Raw genomic sequence first — 17,347 nt, 5'->3', positions numbered from 1 at the left:
ACCATTCTTTGTGCTTAAGGTGGAGCCTGCCTGTATGCACGTAGCGCGGGGCAACGGCGAGGGGACAAGGTGGTGATTGCTGCCACGGATGGGGCGAGTGTGATTGGATCGAGCGATCGATCATCTCGCTTTGGTATGATATGACATCACTGCATACCTTTTTTTTCGAGAGCACGCCAAGAGCGTGCCTTAGTTTTATAGAAGCCTAGGGACGAATGCTAACATACATCCCAGGCAAACACACCACACACCCCCTAGCTATCCTAAGCCTACTCTCTCGCAGTAACCGCCAAAACCTCCTCCCCCAAGTCCTGCCGCCTTCCACTCCTTCAACTCCCCAATAATGGCCCTAGTCAGATCTGGTCCGTTCAACTGCTGGTTGGTCCCGTTGAAGACATGCGCATTACGCTGCTTTCAAAGTGCCCAGATGACCGCAATAACGACCGTGTCGAAACCCCTCTTGGATCCCCCACTCCCTCTCTCTCTGCGTCAACCACCAATCCAAGAGGTGGTCATGCACTTCTGGGATGGTAGCTTGCAGACCCAAAGTGTCGAACATGATATGCCACACTTCCGTAGCATACACGCACTGGACCAAGATGTGTTCCGCATTGTCCTCCTCTTGGAGGCACGTATAGCATGCCGAAGGCTGATCCTGCAACCCATGCCTCGCTCGCCTATCCGAGGTCCAGATGAGATGTTGCATTTTGTTTGAGCTAATAGCATCTGCAGTCCACAAAGTTAACACACATGTGAATATGTTATGCTCCTGGATACACAAATTCGTTTATAGAGGAAGGAAGATGAATCTGGGTACACCAGGGGAGGAGAACGAAAGGGGAAAAGTGTTTCTCTTCTGCTAGTCGACGCCTTCATCTATTCCAGCGAGCCCCCTTTTGTCTTCGGTCTCTGCTCTCTTGTCCTTCTCGGCCCTCCAGGCCCGGTCCAGCAGCCGGGAGCGTCGTGAGGCCATGGTGTTGGAAATATGCCCTAGAGGCAATAATAAAATGGTTATTATTATATTTCTTTGTTCATGATAATTGTCTATTGTTCATGCTATAATTGTGTTATCCGGAAATCGTAATACATGTGTGAATACATAGACCACAACATGTCCCTAGTGAGCCTCTAGTTGACTAGCTCGTTGATCAACAGATAGTCATGGTTTTCTGACTATGGACATTAGATGTCATTGATAACGGGATCACATCATTAGGAGAATGATGTGATGGACAAGACCCAATCCTAAGCATAGCACAAAGATCGTGTAGTTCGTTTGCTAGAGCTTTTCCAATGTCAAGTATCATTTCCTTAGACCATGAGATCGTGTAACTCCCGGATATCGTAGGAGTGCTTTGGGTATACCAAACGTCACAACGTAACTGGGTGACTATAAAGGTACACTACAGGTATCTCTGAAAGTGTCTGTTGGGTTGACACGGATCGAGACTGGGATTTGTCACTCCGTATGACGGAGAGGTATCTCTGGGCCCACTCGGTAATGCATCATCATAATGAGCTCAAAGTGACCAAGTGGTTGGTCACGGGATCATGCATTACGGTACGAGTAAAGTGACTTGCCGGTAACGAGATTGAACAAGGTATTGGGATACCGACGATCGAATCTCGGGCAAGTAACGTACCGATTGACAAAGGGAATTGTATACGGGATTGATTGAATCCTCGACATCGTGGTTCATCCGATGAGATCATCGTGGAACATGTGGGAGCCAACAAGGGTATCCAGATCCCGCTGTTGGTTATTGACCGGAGAGTCGTCTCGGTCATGTCTGCATGTCTCCCGAACCCGTAGGGTCTACACACTTAAGGTTCGGTGACGCTAGGGTTGTAGAGATACTAGTATGCGGTAACCCGAAAGTTGTTCGGAGTCCCGGATGAGATCCCGGACGTCACGAGGAGTTCCGGAATGGTCCGGAGGTGAAGAATTATATATAGGAAGTCCAGTTTCGGCCACCGGGAAAGTTTCGAGGGTCACCGGTATTGTACCGGGACCACCGGAAGGGTCCCGGGGGTCCACCGGGTGGGGCCACCTATCCCGGAGGGCCCCATGGGCTGAAGTGGGAGGGGAACCAGCCCTTGGTGGGCTGGTGCGCCCCCCTTGGGCCTCCCCCTGCGCCTAGGGTTGGAAACCCTAGGGGTGGGGGGGCGCCCCACTTGGCTTGGGGGGGAAGCCACCCCCCTTGGCCGCCGCCCCCTTGGAGATTGCATCTCCCAGGGCCGGCGCCCCCCCCAGGGGCCCTATACATAGTGGGGGGGAGGGAGGGAAGCCGTACCACAGCCCCTGGCGCCTCCCTCTCCCTCCCGTGACACCTCTCCCTCTCGCTGAGCTTGGCGAAGCCCTGCCGAGATCCCGCTACTTCCACCACCACGCCGTCGTGCTGCTGGATCTCCATCAACCTCTCCTTCCCCCTTGCTGGATCAAGAAGGAGGAGACGTCGCTGCTCCATACGTGTGTTGAACGCGGAGGTGCCGTCCGTTCGGCGCTCGGTCATCGGTGATTTGGATCACGACGAGTACGACTCCATCAACCCCGTTCACTTGAACGCTTCCGCTCGCGATCTACAAGGGTATGTACATGCACTCCTCTCTCTCGTTGCTAGATGACTCCATAGATTGATCTTGGTGATGCGTAGAAATTTTTTAATTTCTGCTACGATCCCCAACAGTGGCATCATGAGCTAGGTCTATGCGTAGTTTCTATGCACGAGTAGAACACAAAGCAGTTGTGGGCGTCGATATTGTCAATTTACTTGCCGTTACTAGTCTTATCTTGATTCGGCGGCATCGTGGGATGAAGCGGCCCGGACCGACCTTACACGTACGCTTACGTGAGACAGGTTCCACCGACTGACATGCACTAGTTGCATAAGGTGGCTAGCGGGTGTCTGTCTCTCCCACTTTAGTCGGATCGGATTCGATGAAAATGGTCCTTATGAAGGGTAAATAGAAATTGGCATATCACGTTGTGGTTTTACGTAGGTAAGAAACGTTCTTGCTAGAAATCTATAGAAGCCACGTAAAAACATGCAACAACAATTAGAGGACGTCTAACTTGTTTTTGCAGCATATGCCTTGTGATGTGATATGGCCAAAAGGATGTGATGAATGAAATATATGTGATGTATGAGATTGATCATGTTCTTGTAATAGGAATCACGACTTGCATGTCGATGAGTATGACAACCGGCAGGAGCCATAGGAGTTGTCTTTATTTTTGTATGACCTGCGTGTCATTGAATAACGCCATGTAAATTACTTTACTTTATTGCTAAACACGTTAGCCATAGAAGTAGAAGTAATCGTTGGCGTGACAACTTCATGAAGACACGATGATGGAGATCATGGTGTCATGCCGGTGACGAAGATGATCATGGCGCCCCGAAGATGGAGATCAAAGGAGCAATATGATACTGGCCATATCATGTCACTATTTGATTGCATGTGATGTTTATCATGTTTTGCTTCTTATTTGCTTAGTACGACGGTAGTAAGTAAGATGATCCCTTATAATAGTTTCAAGAAAGTGTTCACCCTAACTGTGCACCGTTGCGAAGGTTCGTTGTTTCGAAGCACCACGTGATGATTGGGTGTGATAGATTCTAACGTTCGAATACAACGGGTGTAAGCCAGATTTACACACGCAATACACTTAGGTTGACTTGACGAGCCTAGCATGTACAGACCTGGCCTCGGAACACGGAAGACCGAAAGGTCGAGCATGAGTCGTATAGAAGATACGATCAACATGAAGATGTTCACCGATGTTGACTAGTCCGTCTCACGTGATGATCGGACACGGCCTAGTTGACTCGGATCATGTTTCACTTAGATGACTAGAGGGATGTCTATCTGAGTGGGAGTTCATTGAATAATTTGATTAGATGAACTTAATTATCATGAACTTAGTCTAAAATCTTTACAATATGTCTTGTAGATCAAATGGCCCACATTGCCCTCAACTTCAACGCGTTCCTAGAGAAAACCAAGCTGAAAGATGATGGCAGCAACTATACGAACTGGGTCCGGAACCTGAGGATCATCCTCATAGCTGCCAAGAAAGATTATGTCCTAGAAGCACCGCTAGGTGATGCACCCATCCCAGAGAACCAAGACGTTATGAACGCTTGGCATTCACGTGCTGATGATTACTCCCTCGTTCAGTGCGGCATGCTTTACAGCTTAGAACCGGGGCTCCAAAAGCGTTTTGAGGAACACGGAGCATATGAGATGTTCGAAGAGCTGAAAATGGTTTTCCAAGCTCATGCCCGGGTTGAGAGATATGAAGTCTCCGACAAGTTCTTCAGTTGTAAGATGGAGGAAAACAGTTCTGTCAGTGAGCACATACTCAAAATGTCTGGGTTACACAACCGCTTGACTCAGCTGGGAGTTAATCTCCCGGATGACGCGGTCATTGACAGAATCCTTCAGTCGCTTCCACCAAGCTACAAGAGCTTTGTGATGAAATTCAATATGCAGGGGATGGAAAAGACCATTCCTGAGGTATATTCAATGCTGAAATTAGCGGAGGTGGAGATCAGAAAGGAACATCAAGTGTTGATGGTGAATAAAACCACTAAGTTCAAGAAAGGCAAGGGTAAGAAGAACTTCAAGAAGGACGGCAAGGGAGTTGCCGCGCCCGGTAAGCCAGTTGCCGGGAAGAAGCCAAAGAATGGACCCAAGCCTGAGACTGAGTGCTTTTATTGCAAGGGAAGTGGTCACTGGAAGCGGAACTGCCCCAAATACTTAGCGGACAAGAAGGCCGGCAACACCAAAGGTATATGTGATATACATGTAATTGATGTGTACCTTACCAGTACTCGTAGTAGCTCCTGGGTATTTGATACCACTGCGGTTGCTCATATTTGTAACTCAAAACAGGAGCTGCGGAATAAGCGGAGACTGGCGAAGGACGAGGTGACGATGCACGTCGGGAATGGTTCCAAGGTCGATGTGATCGCCGTCGGCACGCTACCTCTGCATCTCCCTACGGGATTAGTTTTAAACCTCAATAATTGTTATTTAGTGCCAGCTTTGAGCATGAACATTGTATCTGGATCTCGTTTAATTCGAGATGGCTACTCATTTAAATCCGAGAATAATGGTTGTTCTATTTATATGAGAGATATGTTTTATGGTCATGCCCTGCTGGTTAATGGTTTATTCTTAATGAATCTCGAACGTGATGTTACACATATTCATAGTGTGAATACCAAAAGATGTAAAGTTGATAACGATAGTCCCACATACTTGTGGCACTGCCGCCTTGGTCACATTGGTGTCAAGCGCATGAAGAAGCTCCATGCTGGTGGACTTTTAGAGTCTCTCAATTATGAATCATTTGACACATGCGAACCATGCCTCATGGGCAAAATGACCAAGACTCCGTTCTCCGGAACAATGGAGCGAGCAACCAACTTATTGGAAATCATACATACCGATGTGTGCGGTCCAATGAGTGTTGAGGCTCGCGGAGGCTATCGTTATGTTCTCACTCTCACTGATGACTTGAGTAGATATGGGTATGTCTACCTAATGAAACACAAGTCTGAGACCTTTGAAAAGTTCAAGGAATTTTAGAGTGAGGTTGAGAATCAACGTGACAGGAAAATAAAGTTCTTACGATCAGATCGTGGAGGGGAATATTTGAGTCACGAATTTGGCACACACTTAAGGAAATGTGGAATAGTTTCACAACTCACGCCGCCTGGAACACCTCAGCGAAATGGTGTGTCCGAACGTCGTAATCGCACTCTATTAGATATGGTGCGATCTATGATGTCTCTTACCGATCTACCGCTCTCATTTTTGGGCTATGCTTTAGAGACTGCGCATTCACTTTAAATAGGGCTCCGTCGAAATCCGTTGAGACGACACCGTATGAATTATGGTTTGGGAAGAAACCTAAGCTGTCGTTTCTAAAAGTTTGGGGATGCGATGCTTATGTCAAGAAACTTCAACCTGAAAAGCTCGAACCCAAGTCGGAGAAATGCGTCTTCATAGGATACCCTAAGGATACCATTGGGTATACCTTCTACCTTAGATCCGAAGGCAAGATCTTTGTTGCTAAGAACGGATCCTTTCTGGAGAAAGAGTTTCTCTGGAAAGAAGTAAGTGGGAGGAAGGTAGAACTTGATGAGGTGATAGTCACCCCTTCCGAACCGGAAAGTAGCGCAGCGCGGGAAGATGTTCCTGTGGTGCCTGCACCGACTGGGGAGGAAGTTAATGATGATGATCATGAAGCATCAGATCAAGTTACTGCTGAACTTCGTAGGTCCACAAGGACACGTTCCGCACCAGAGTGGTGCGACAACCCTGTCATGGAAATCATGTTGTTAGACAACGGTGAACCTTCGAACTATGAAGAAGCAATGGCGGGCCCCGATTCCGACAAATGGCTAGAAGCCATGAAATCCGAGATAGGATCCATGTATGAAAACGAAGTATGGACTTTGACTGACTTGCCCGATGATCGGCGAGCCATAGAAAATAAATGGATCTTTAAGAAGAAGACAGACGCTGATGGTAATGTGACCATCTATAAGGCTCGACTTGTCGCTAAGGGTTATCGACAAGTTCAAGGGGTTGACTACGATGAGACATTCTCACCCGTAGCGAAGCTGAAGTCCGTCCGAATCATGTTAGCAATTGCCACATTCTATGATTATGAGATATGGAAAATGGACGTCAAAACGGCATTCCTTAACGGCTTTCTTAAGGAAGAATTGTATATGATGCAGCCGGAAGGTTTTGTCGATCCTAAGAATGCTAACAAGGTATGCAAGCTCCAGCGCTCCATTTATGGGCTGGTGCAAGCATCTCGGAGTTGGAATCGATTTGATGAGATGATCAAAGCGTTTGGGTTTACACAGACTTATGGAGAAGCCTGTGTTTACAAGAAAGTGAGTGGGAGCTCTGTAGCATTTCTCATATTATATGTGGATGACATACTGTTGATGGGAAATGATATAGAATTCTTGGAAAGTATAAAGGCCTATTTGAATAAGTGTTTTTCAATGAAGGACCTTGGAGAAGCTGCTTATATATTAGGCATCAAGATCTATAGAGATAGATCAAGACGCCTCATTGGTCTTTCACAGAGTACGTACCTTGACAAGATATTGAAGAAGTTCAATATGGATCAGTCCAAGAAGGGGTTCTTGCCTGTATTGCAAGGTGTGCAATTGAGCACGGCTCAATGCCCGACCATGGCAGAAGATAGAGAAAAGATGAGTGTCGTCCCCTATGCCTCGGCCATAGGGTCTATTATGTATGCCATGTTGTGTACCAGACCTGATGTAAACCTTGCCGTAAGTTTGCTAGGAAGGTACCAAAGTAATCCCAGCATGGAACACTGGACAACGGTCAAGAATATCCTGAAGTACCTGAAAAGGACTAAGGATATGTTTCTCGTATATGGAGGTGACGAAGAGCTCGTCGTAAAGGGTTACGTCGACGCTAGCTTCGACACAGATCTGGATGACTCTAAGTCACAAACCGGATACGTGTATATTTTGAATGGTGGGGCAGTAAGCTGGTGCAGTTGCAAGCAAAGCGTCGTGGCGGGATCTACATGTGAAGCGGAGTACATGGCGGCCTCAGAGGCAGCACACGAAGCAATCTGGATAAAGGAGTTCATTACCGACCTAGGGGTGATTCCCAATGCGTCGGGCCCGATGACTCTCTTCTGTGACAACACTGGAGCTATTGCCCTTGCTAAGGAGCCCAGGTTTCACAGGAAGACCAGGCATATCAAGCATCGCTTCAACTCCATTCATGAAAATGTTCAAAATGGAGACATAGATATTTGTAAAGTAGATACGGACCTGAATGTAGTAGATCCGTTGACTAAACCTCTCCCTAGAGCAAAACATGATCAACACCAGAACTCTATGGGTGTTCGATTCATCACGATGTAACTAGATTATTGACTCTAGTGCAAGTGGGAGACTATTGGAAATATGCCCTAGAGGCAATAATAAAATGGTTATTATTATATTTCTTTGTTCATGATAATTGTCTATTGTTCATGCTATAATTGTGTTATCCGGAAATCGTAATACATGTGTGAATACATAGACCACAACATGTCCCTAGTGAGCCTCTAGTTGACTAGCTCGTTGATCAACAAATAGTCATGGTTTCCTGACTATGGACATTGGATGTCATTGATAACGGGATCACATCATTAGGAGAATGATGTGATGGACAAGACCCAATCCTAAGCATAGCACAAAGATCGTGTAGTTCGTTTGCTAGAGCTTTTCCAATGTCAAGTATCATTTCCTTAGACCATGAGACCGTGTAACTCCCGGATACCGTAGGAGTGCTTTGGGTATACCAAATGTCACAACGTAACTGGGTGACTATAAAGGTACACTACAGGTATCTATGAAAGTGTCTGTTGGGTTGACACGGATCGAGACTGGGATTTGTCACTCCGTATGACGGAGAGGTATCTCTGGGCCCACTCGGTAATGCATCATCATAATGAGCTCAAAGTGACCAAGTGGTTGGTCACGGGATCATGCATTACGGTACGAGTAAAGTGACTTGCCGGTAACGAGATTGAACAAGGTATTGGGATACCGACGATCGAATCTCGGGCAAGTAACGTACCGATTGACAAAGGGAATTGTATACGGGATTGATTGAATCCTCGACATCGTGGTTCATCCGATGAGATCATCGTGGAACATGTGGGAGCCAACAAGGGTATCCAGATCCCGCTATTGGTTATTGACCGGAGAGTCGTCTCGGTCATGTCTGCATGTCTCCCGAACCCGTAGGGTCTACACACTTAAGGTTCGGTGACGCTAGGGTTGTAGAGATACTAGTATGCGGTAACCCGAAAGTTGTCGGAGTCCCGGATGAGATCCCGGACGTCACGAGGAGTTCCGGAATGGTCCGGAGGTGAAGAATTATATATAGGAAGTCCAGTTTCGGCCACCGGGAAAGTTTCGGGGGTCACCGGTATTGTACCGGGACCACCAGAAGGGTCCCGGGGGTCCACCGGGTGGGGCCACCTATCCCGGAGGGCCCCATGGGCTGAAGTGGGAGGGGAACCAGCCCCTGGTGGGCTGGTGCGCCCCCCTTGGGCCTCCCCCTGCGCCTAGGGTTGGAAACCCTAGGGGTGGGGGGCGCCCCACTTGGCTTGGGGGGGAAGCCACCCCCCCTTGGCCGCCGCCCCCCTTGGAGATTGCATCTCCCAGGGCCGGCGCCCCCCCAGGGGCCCTATATATAGTGGGGGGGAGGGAGGGCAGCCGTACCACAGCCCCTGGCGCCTCCCTCTCCCTCCCGTGACACCTCTCCCTCTCGCTGAGCTTGGCGAAGCCCTGCCGAGATCCCGCTACTTCCACCACCACGCCGTCGTGCTGCTGGATCTCCATCAACCTCTCCTTCCCCCTTGCTGGATCAAGAAGGAGGAGACGTCGCTGCTCCGTACGTGTGTTGAACGCGGAGGTGCCGTCCGTTCGGCGCTCGGTCATCGGTGATTTGGATCACGACGAGTACGACTCCATCAACCCCGTTCACTTGAACGCTTCCGCTCGCGATCTACAAGGGTATGTAGATGCACTCCTCTCTCTCGTTGCTAGATGACTCCATAGATTGATCTTGGTGATGCGTAGAATTTTTTTAATTTCTGCTACGATCCCCAACACATGGGCCTTCTTCCTGGGCTGGGCTGCTGCATAACACTCCCCATCCCTTGAGGAGCGGCCTTCCCCCAAGCCGTCAGACAGGGAAACTGATCCAGCACCATTGCGTCTTCCCAAGTGTCGTGGGTGTCTGGGCGATCCTTCCAGCGAATCTTGAACTTTGGCTTGACCGCACCGCCTTGCTGAACGAGCTTCATCTGCAAGATCGTCGCGGGTTGAAGTAGTGTCAAGCTCCTTTGTTCGACCATGCCCATGTCCGGCTCGACGGAGAACCATGGAGGAACTTGTTTCTTGAGCTGGGAAACATGGATGACGTCGTGGATCCTGGAGTTGGCTGGCAGCTGGAGCTTGTAAGAGACTGCACCGACTCGCTGGAGGACTTGGTACGGCCCGTAGAACTTCAGCGAAAACTTTTGGTTACGGTGTGCCGCGAGGGAGTTCTGGAGGTAGGGTTGAACCGTCAAGAACACTTGATGGCCCACTTGGAAGGAGCGTTCCGTGTGATGCTTGTCCGCTTGCCGTTTCATCCTTGCTTGAGCTCGCGTCAAGTGTTGTCGTAGTAGCTCTCTGATTGCTTCCCGATCGGCCACCAAGTCTTGGAGGTCAGTTGTAGACGCCAGAGCTGATATCCCAAATGGTCGAGGTAGATACCCATATAGTGCTTCAAATGGAGTACATCCCGCTGCTGTGTGATAAGATGTGCTGTACCACTGCTCCGCTGCTGTCAACCATTTGGACCACCGGGCAGGCTTGTCATGAATCGAACACCGAAGAAAAGCCTTGAGACACTGATTGAGGCGTTCAGTCTAACCATCTGTCTCGGGGTGTCGGCATGAGCTCATGTTGAGGATGGTATTTGAAAGTCGAAACAGTTCCTGCCAGAACGTACTTGTGAAGACCGGATCCCGGTCGAAGATGATCCTTGTTGGCATGCCATGGAGGCGGTACACTTGATCGAAGAACACAAGGGCCACCTGGTGAGCTGTGTATGGGTGCTTGAGCGGCAGAAAGTGGGAAAACTTGGTGAGCTTATCAATGACAACCAAAATCACTTCGAAGCCGTTTGACTTAGGCAACCCTTCCACGAAATCCCAGCTTATAGTGTGCCACGGATGAGGGGGAATCTCATGAGGTTGAAGAAGTCCAGGTTGACGACAGTGTTCCGGCTTGGCCTGCTGACACACGGTGCAGCCTTGCACAAACTCTGCAACATCTCGTTTCATCTTGGTCCAAGCAAAGAGTTTCTTGACACGCTGATATGTCGCAAGCACCCCCGAATGGCCGCCAAGTGCAGTGGCATGGAGGGACTGCATAATGTGCTGCTGAGCCAAAGGGTTTTGGCCAACCCAAATACGCCCTTTGTAGCGGAGCACACCATTATCCAGTGAGTAGCCCTTGTCATTTCTCCCTGTTACTGATACTTCGGTCAAGAGTTGCTTGGAACTGATGTCCTCCTCATAGCCACCAACCAGGGTTTACATCCATGAGGGTATTGCCGATGATATGGCGAGTACGGACTACTGCTGGTCTCGGCGGGAGAGAGCATCCGCCGCCACATTTGTGATGCCACGCTTGTACTGGATAGTGTACTCCAATCCCATCAGTTTGACAAAGGCCTTGTGCTGGATCCCCGTACTCAATCTTTGGTCGGCGAGATGCAAGAGGGCTTGCTGATCTGTGCATATTATGAAATGTTGGTGATGTAGGTACGGCCTCCATTTGTCCATGGCCATCAGGATGGCGAGGCATTCCTTCTCGTACGTGCTGAGTGCTTGATTCTTTAGACAGAGCCCTTTGCTCAAGTAAGCTACTGGGTGCCCTTGCTGCATGAGGACTGCCCCGATGCCATCCTTGCATGCATCGGTCTCCAGGACAAATGTTTGCTGGAAATTGGGTACCGCCAACACCGGAGCTGCGATCATTGCCTTCTCGAGCAGCTGGAAAGCTGTTTCTGCTGGTTGTGTCCACTGGAAAATTTTGCCTTTTTTTAACAGCTCTGTCAGTGGTCGACTAATCACGCCGTAATGCTGAATGAACTTCCGGCAGTACCCCGTGAGACCCAAAAACCCTCGAACACCCCGGACAGAAGTGGGAATAGGCCAAGTCTGCACTGCCTCAACCTTTGCCGGATCAGTAGCCACGCCCGCAGCACTGATGACGTGCCCGAGGTATTCGATCCAAGGCTGGGCGAAGGCACACTTAGAGCGTTTGATCACCAATTCATTATCCCGCAGCAGCTGCAATACTTCACGTAGGCGACTTAGGTGTTCCTCCAAGGTAGCTGTATGCACCAAAATATCATCCATAAACGCCAAAACACAATGCCTGAGCAGAGGATTGAGAACCTTGTGTATCATGCTCTGGAAAGAGCCGGGTGCACGCGAGAGGCCAAAGGGCATTACCAGGAGCTCGTACAGGCCCTGGTGGGTGCAGAAGGCTGTTTTGAACACATCCTCATCGGCCACTCTTATCTGATGATACCCTGAGAGAAGGTCCAGCTTGGTGAACCATTTTGCGCCTGAGATCTCGTCCAACAGCTCATCCACCACCGGCATTGGATGTTTGTTCTTGACCGTGATTGCATCAAGTTGGCGATAGTCCACATAGAAACGCCACGTTCCGTCCTTTTTTCACACAAGCAGCACTGGGGCAGCAAAGGTGCTTGAACTGGGGCGGATGATACCTGCGCGGAGCATCTCCTTGGTCTGTTTTTCTATTTCATCCTTCTGTTGGGGTGTGTATCGATACGGCCGTGCACTAACTGGTTGTGCGCCAAGGATCAATGGAATGGTGTGATCATCTTCTCGATGAGGTGGTAGGCTGGACGGGGTGCAGAAACGGTCGTCAAACTCCAACAACAGGGACTGCACTTCTGGGAGAATTGGGTTCTCCGGCTCAGTCGCGTGCACTGTTGACAAGTCCTGCTCCTGGTGGATCGGTTGGATTTGAACTGCCTGTCGAACTGCTCCTCGGCGTAGCAAGCCTCACATCTTCCCGACTGACACCTTCTTACACTTGCTCGGCGTCGTGCGTATCCCTTTTAGGGTAATGCGATGCCCTTCATGTGTGAACCTCATCCATTTCCTCCGCCAATGCACCCACATAGGACTGTGGCCTTCCAACCAATTTGCCCCCACGATGAGATCATAACAGCCAAGAGGAAGCACCTTCATATCCTGGCAGAATGTGTGGCCTTGTGTCCACCATGTCAATTGTGGCACCACAGAGGAGCTTGTTAAAACGTCACCACCAGCAATGACAAATGAGGCGGCTGGTACTGTCCGAGTAGGAAGTTGAAGTTCTGTTGCTAAGTTTGCATCCACGAACGAACAGTTTGCCCCAGAATCAATCAGAATGAGGACTGTACGCTTGCCGATCATGCCTTGAAGGCGCATGGTTCTGCGTTTGACCGGTAATGTCGCAGAACTAGGATTGGCAAGCAGCATCACCTCTTCCTCTGAACTAGAATCTGACATGTGTTGGAGATCAGGAGGATCATCCAGCTGCAAAATATCCAACAGCTCCTCCATAATGTGAAGAGGCACCTTGTCGGGGCACTTATGCCCGCGTGCCCGTGGGTCGCCACACTTGAAGCACAAGTTCTTGGCCTTGCAGTAAGCTCGGAGCGCCTCCAACTTTTCTGCCACCTTCCGCATTTCCTCTAGTGCAGACTGATGCTTGTTTTTGTCCCCATGACTTGATTGCTTGACAAACGATCGCTGGCTGGACTTAGAGCCGCTGCCTGCCTTGTAGCTCGACTTCCTGCAACAGGGCCAAACAACTAGCAGTATCGACATCGTCTGGTTGATGCAATATAACAGCAGAACGAATTTCAGGATGAAGGCCTACTATATATCTCTCAACAAAAAACACCTCACTAGTGTGTGGATCTGCTAGAAGGATTTGGTGTCGCAGGGTGTCAAATTTAGAAGTATACTCATCTACCGAGCTAGTTTGACTAAGCAACAGCAACTGGCGCATGTGGAATTTGTGTTTGTTCTTCCCCCACTTCTCCTGAACTGCAGTGCGCAGGTCATGCCAATGCACAAACTGCCGGCATTTCTGGGCCATTTTTAGCCACAGCGCCGTGTTCCCAACACAGTTGAGAGTGGAAAACTTGACCTTCATTAGCTCAGACACCCCATAAATCTCGAAATATAGTTCACAATTGTCCAACCACACTTGGTAATCTTCCCCATCGAATTTAGGGAAATCCATCTTGGGTGTACTGCCCAAGTGTGACCGAGGAGTAGGATGCAAAACTCGGCGATCATCACAAAGGAACTCCCGATCGGCGGACGGGGCGAAGGAGGGCATACCGTTGGCCGGAGGCGGATTTGGGGGTTGGGGATCCCCCAAAATCGGCCCCCGTTGCTGGTGATGCCCGTTGTGCCCACTGGGCCGCTCCCCGCCGTGCGCGTGCACCACCACAGTCGGAGGCGTCGTGGTCGCGCTGGCTGGGCCTTGGGGGCGCGTCGGCGGTGACTCGAGCGCCTCCAGCCGTGTCGATGCATCCCCGGCGTGTAGCTGAAGAAGCGCTGCGGATTCGGACAAGCTTTTTGTCGTGGAATCCATGGCCTTCATCCACGCGGTCATGCCCTTCAGCTGTTCGACGATGTCGTCGAGTTTGGCGTTGGTCTCCGTGTTCTGCTGCTCCACCGTCCCCATCGCCGCCAAGATCTGCTGCTCCACCGCCGAAGGGCCATGCTTCTTCGGCGCGAGATCCAAACCCGGTCGACCAACCAGATCGGCGGTTCCTGCCGAGCGATGGGAATTACAGCGGCGGACGAATCTGCCGCTTACCGCACTGCGGACTGATGGATCACGCGTCCCCGAGATGGATCGAACGACTCTAGATACCAATTGTTATGCTCCTGGATACACAAATTCGTTTACAGAGGAAGGAAGATGAATCTGGGTACACCAGGGGAGGAGAACGAAAGGGGAAAAGTGTTTCTCTTCTGCTAGTCGACGCCTTCATCTGTTCCAGCGAGCTCCCTTTTGTCTTTGGTGTCTGCTCTCGTCCTTCTCGGCCCTCCAGGCCCGGTCCAGCAGCCAGGAGCGTCGTGAGGCCTTGGGCCTTCTTCCTGGGCTGGGCTGCTGCATAACAGAATACAAACTTTTTTGCCACACAGTATACCCATTTGCCAAGCTCCGATGAGTATGAGAAATGCAAAATGTTCTCTCCTTCATACTACTATCTTCTGATAATAGTGGCTCTTTGTTAGATTAACAGTAAAGAATATGAGAACCCCTCAACGATTTCATCATGGTCTTCCCATTATGACAACTCAAAGAAAAGAAAAAAAATTCAGCGAAACACATTAAAATATTTTTGGAGTTTTTTGTTTTTCTAAAGAAAGCAAATTAACGAGACTATTTACATGGGAGAACTCCCAACAGACAAAAAGAAGAAACGAGATTTGTTTTTGTGTTTTTTATACTACTAACTAACTAAACAAGAAAAAAAAACTGAAAAAGCGAGAAATATTTTTGGATTTTCGAAGTTTTTCAAACACATAAAAGAAAGCGAAAATAAAATTAACATGGATATACAATGAAAGAGAATGAACACTGACAACTGGAGTGAATGTGTGGTACATGAATGTAGTGTTGGTGAGAAATACGTACTCCCCAATCTCAGTCTTTTGGCCTAACTTGGCCTATTGCCATGGATGGCCCAGATAGAACTCGTGAAGGTAGTTTGGATTATACTCGTGTGCAGCCGCTACTACTTGGCGGGCTGCCTTATTATGCGAGCAGTCTCATCTGCCGTCTCGTATGCTTCAGCCTCCTCCTCAAGTATAAAATATATTTGTTTTTCCTGAAAGTTAAAGAAGGCAGGAGCAGGCAAAGTAATATGGATAACACGACGCTTGTTAAATATTAGCCCATATCAGATTGGTGAGCTCTCTCTGGAGAAATTGATGATGCTCCATTGCCCATAATCAAGGTAGCTAGGTGGCAATAAGGGATCATTTTATTTTACGGGTATGCCAAGATAAGCAGCTAAATGAGTAGCATAAATCCCACCAAAAAGGTCGCCATAAAGAGAATTGTTATGTAAGCGACGTGCGATGCTGGCCCCCATGTTAAATTTTCTATCCCTCAATACCGCACTTTTAAGAATGCTTAAATCAGGAGCACACAGGGTACTGAGGTCACGTTTGTCATTTATGCATCTACCTATGAATAAAGCAAAATAATGAATAGCCGGAAGGTGAATGCTCCCAATTCTAGCTTGCGTTATGCCCCTAGTTTCCCCTCGGGTGATACTCATGAGAAATTCATTGGAATCAGATTTATGAGGTTCAAGACATGTTCCCCAAATGGGAATTCTACATGTGACACAAAATTCTTCAACGGTCATGCGAAAAGAATTTTCATAGATGTCAAATACAATATCATGAGAGGAGCAGTGAGATACATACTTGAATTTCCGCACAAAGGAATCGGTGAGATCATGGTATTGCGGGCACTTATCTGATAAGAAGTCTGTCAACTCGGCATTGTGTAAGTACATATCGAACTCTTCCTTGATGCCAGCTCTGATCATGAAGACATCGGATGGCCATTCACATGCTTTCACGAGGGCATCCCGAGGTGGTTCGAGATCCGGCTCACATATTGTAGGCCTTGGGGAGCTCTTGCTCGAAGAACCCCCGTGGAACATCTTCCTTAACATTTTCTTTCCTAAGAACTTTTTTTAAAATTAGTCCCCAAAATAAAAGTGAACAAAGGTTACAACATTGATAGCAACTACTCCCACAAGTGTCTAGAGGCTATATCATGCATCAAAACTATTTTGAACCATACAAATTCAACATGCAAGCTCATATACATGGTCACCAACAGTAGCAAAGTTGCAAAACATAAAACACTAGAACAAAAACTAATTGAACCAATGGAGGAGTCACATACCAAGGAGCGATTCTTCAAAATAGTTTCAGAAACGGAGCTCCGAGCAAGGAGATCGAAAATCGCATGAAAATGAGAAAGAACAGGGCTAAGAGGCAAGGGTGATTTTTTTCTGAAGGTGGAAGAAGGCAATGGGCTGGTGCACTAAGTGAGGGCCTATGGGACCCACGAGCTCACATGGCGTGCCGAGGGGGTGGGCGTGCCCTGTGAGCTCGTGGCTCACAGGTGCACCACTTGGGGGTGTGTTCATTGCCAAAAAATATTAAATATTATAAAAAAATTCATACTAAATTTTCAAGTCGTTTCAAGAACTTTTATTTTCGGGACATTTTTTATTGCACGGATAATTCAGAAAACAGGATAATCAGGGCATTCTACTTTATTAAACTTTAAATAACAGAGAGCAAACAGTAGGTACAGTAGGTTGTGCTTACTATATTCACCGACCACATGCCCCTCAAAAATAATCCATTAATAAGGTTGATTGAGTCTTATTAACAAACTATTTCAGAGTAACATGAAACCGAAGAATTTTCGTCTAACACTAAGTTACCTCAATGGGGATATGCATCTCCCCAACAATAAGAGTTTCATATTTCTTTTTGACGTTTGGAAGAGGAAATTCAAAACCTCCAATAGTGATTGTCATAATTTTTATCTTGCTTTTGTTGCGATCAATAACAACCCCTACAGTATTCAAAAAGGCTCTACCATATCAAGAATAACAAAGTCTGTTAAGATAGTGACATTAG

This window comes from Triticum aestivum, chromosome 5D (genome assembly GCF_018294505.1).
Source record: "Triticum aestivum cultivar Chinese Spring chromosome 5D, IWGSC CS RefSeq v2.1, whole genome shotgun sequence".
In the NCBI taxonomy this organism is placed as follows: Eukaryota; Viridiplantae; Streptophyta; class Magnoliopsida; order Poales; family Poaceae; genus Triticum; species Triticum aestivum.
Note: the sequence above shows the minus strand (reverse complement) of the source record.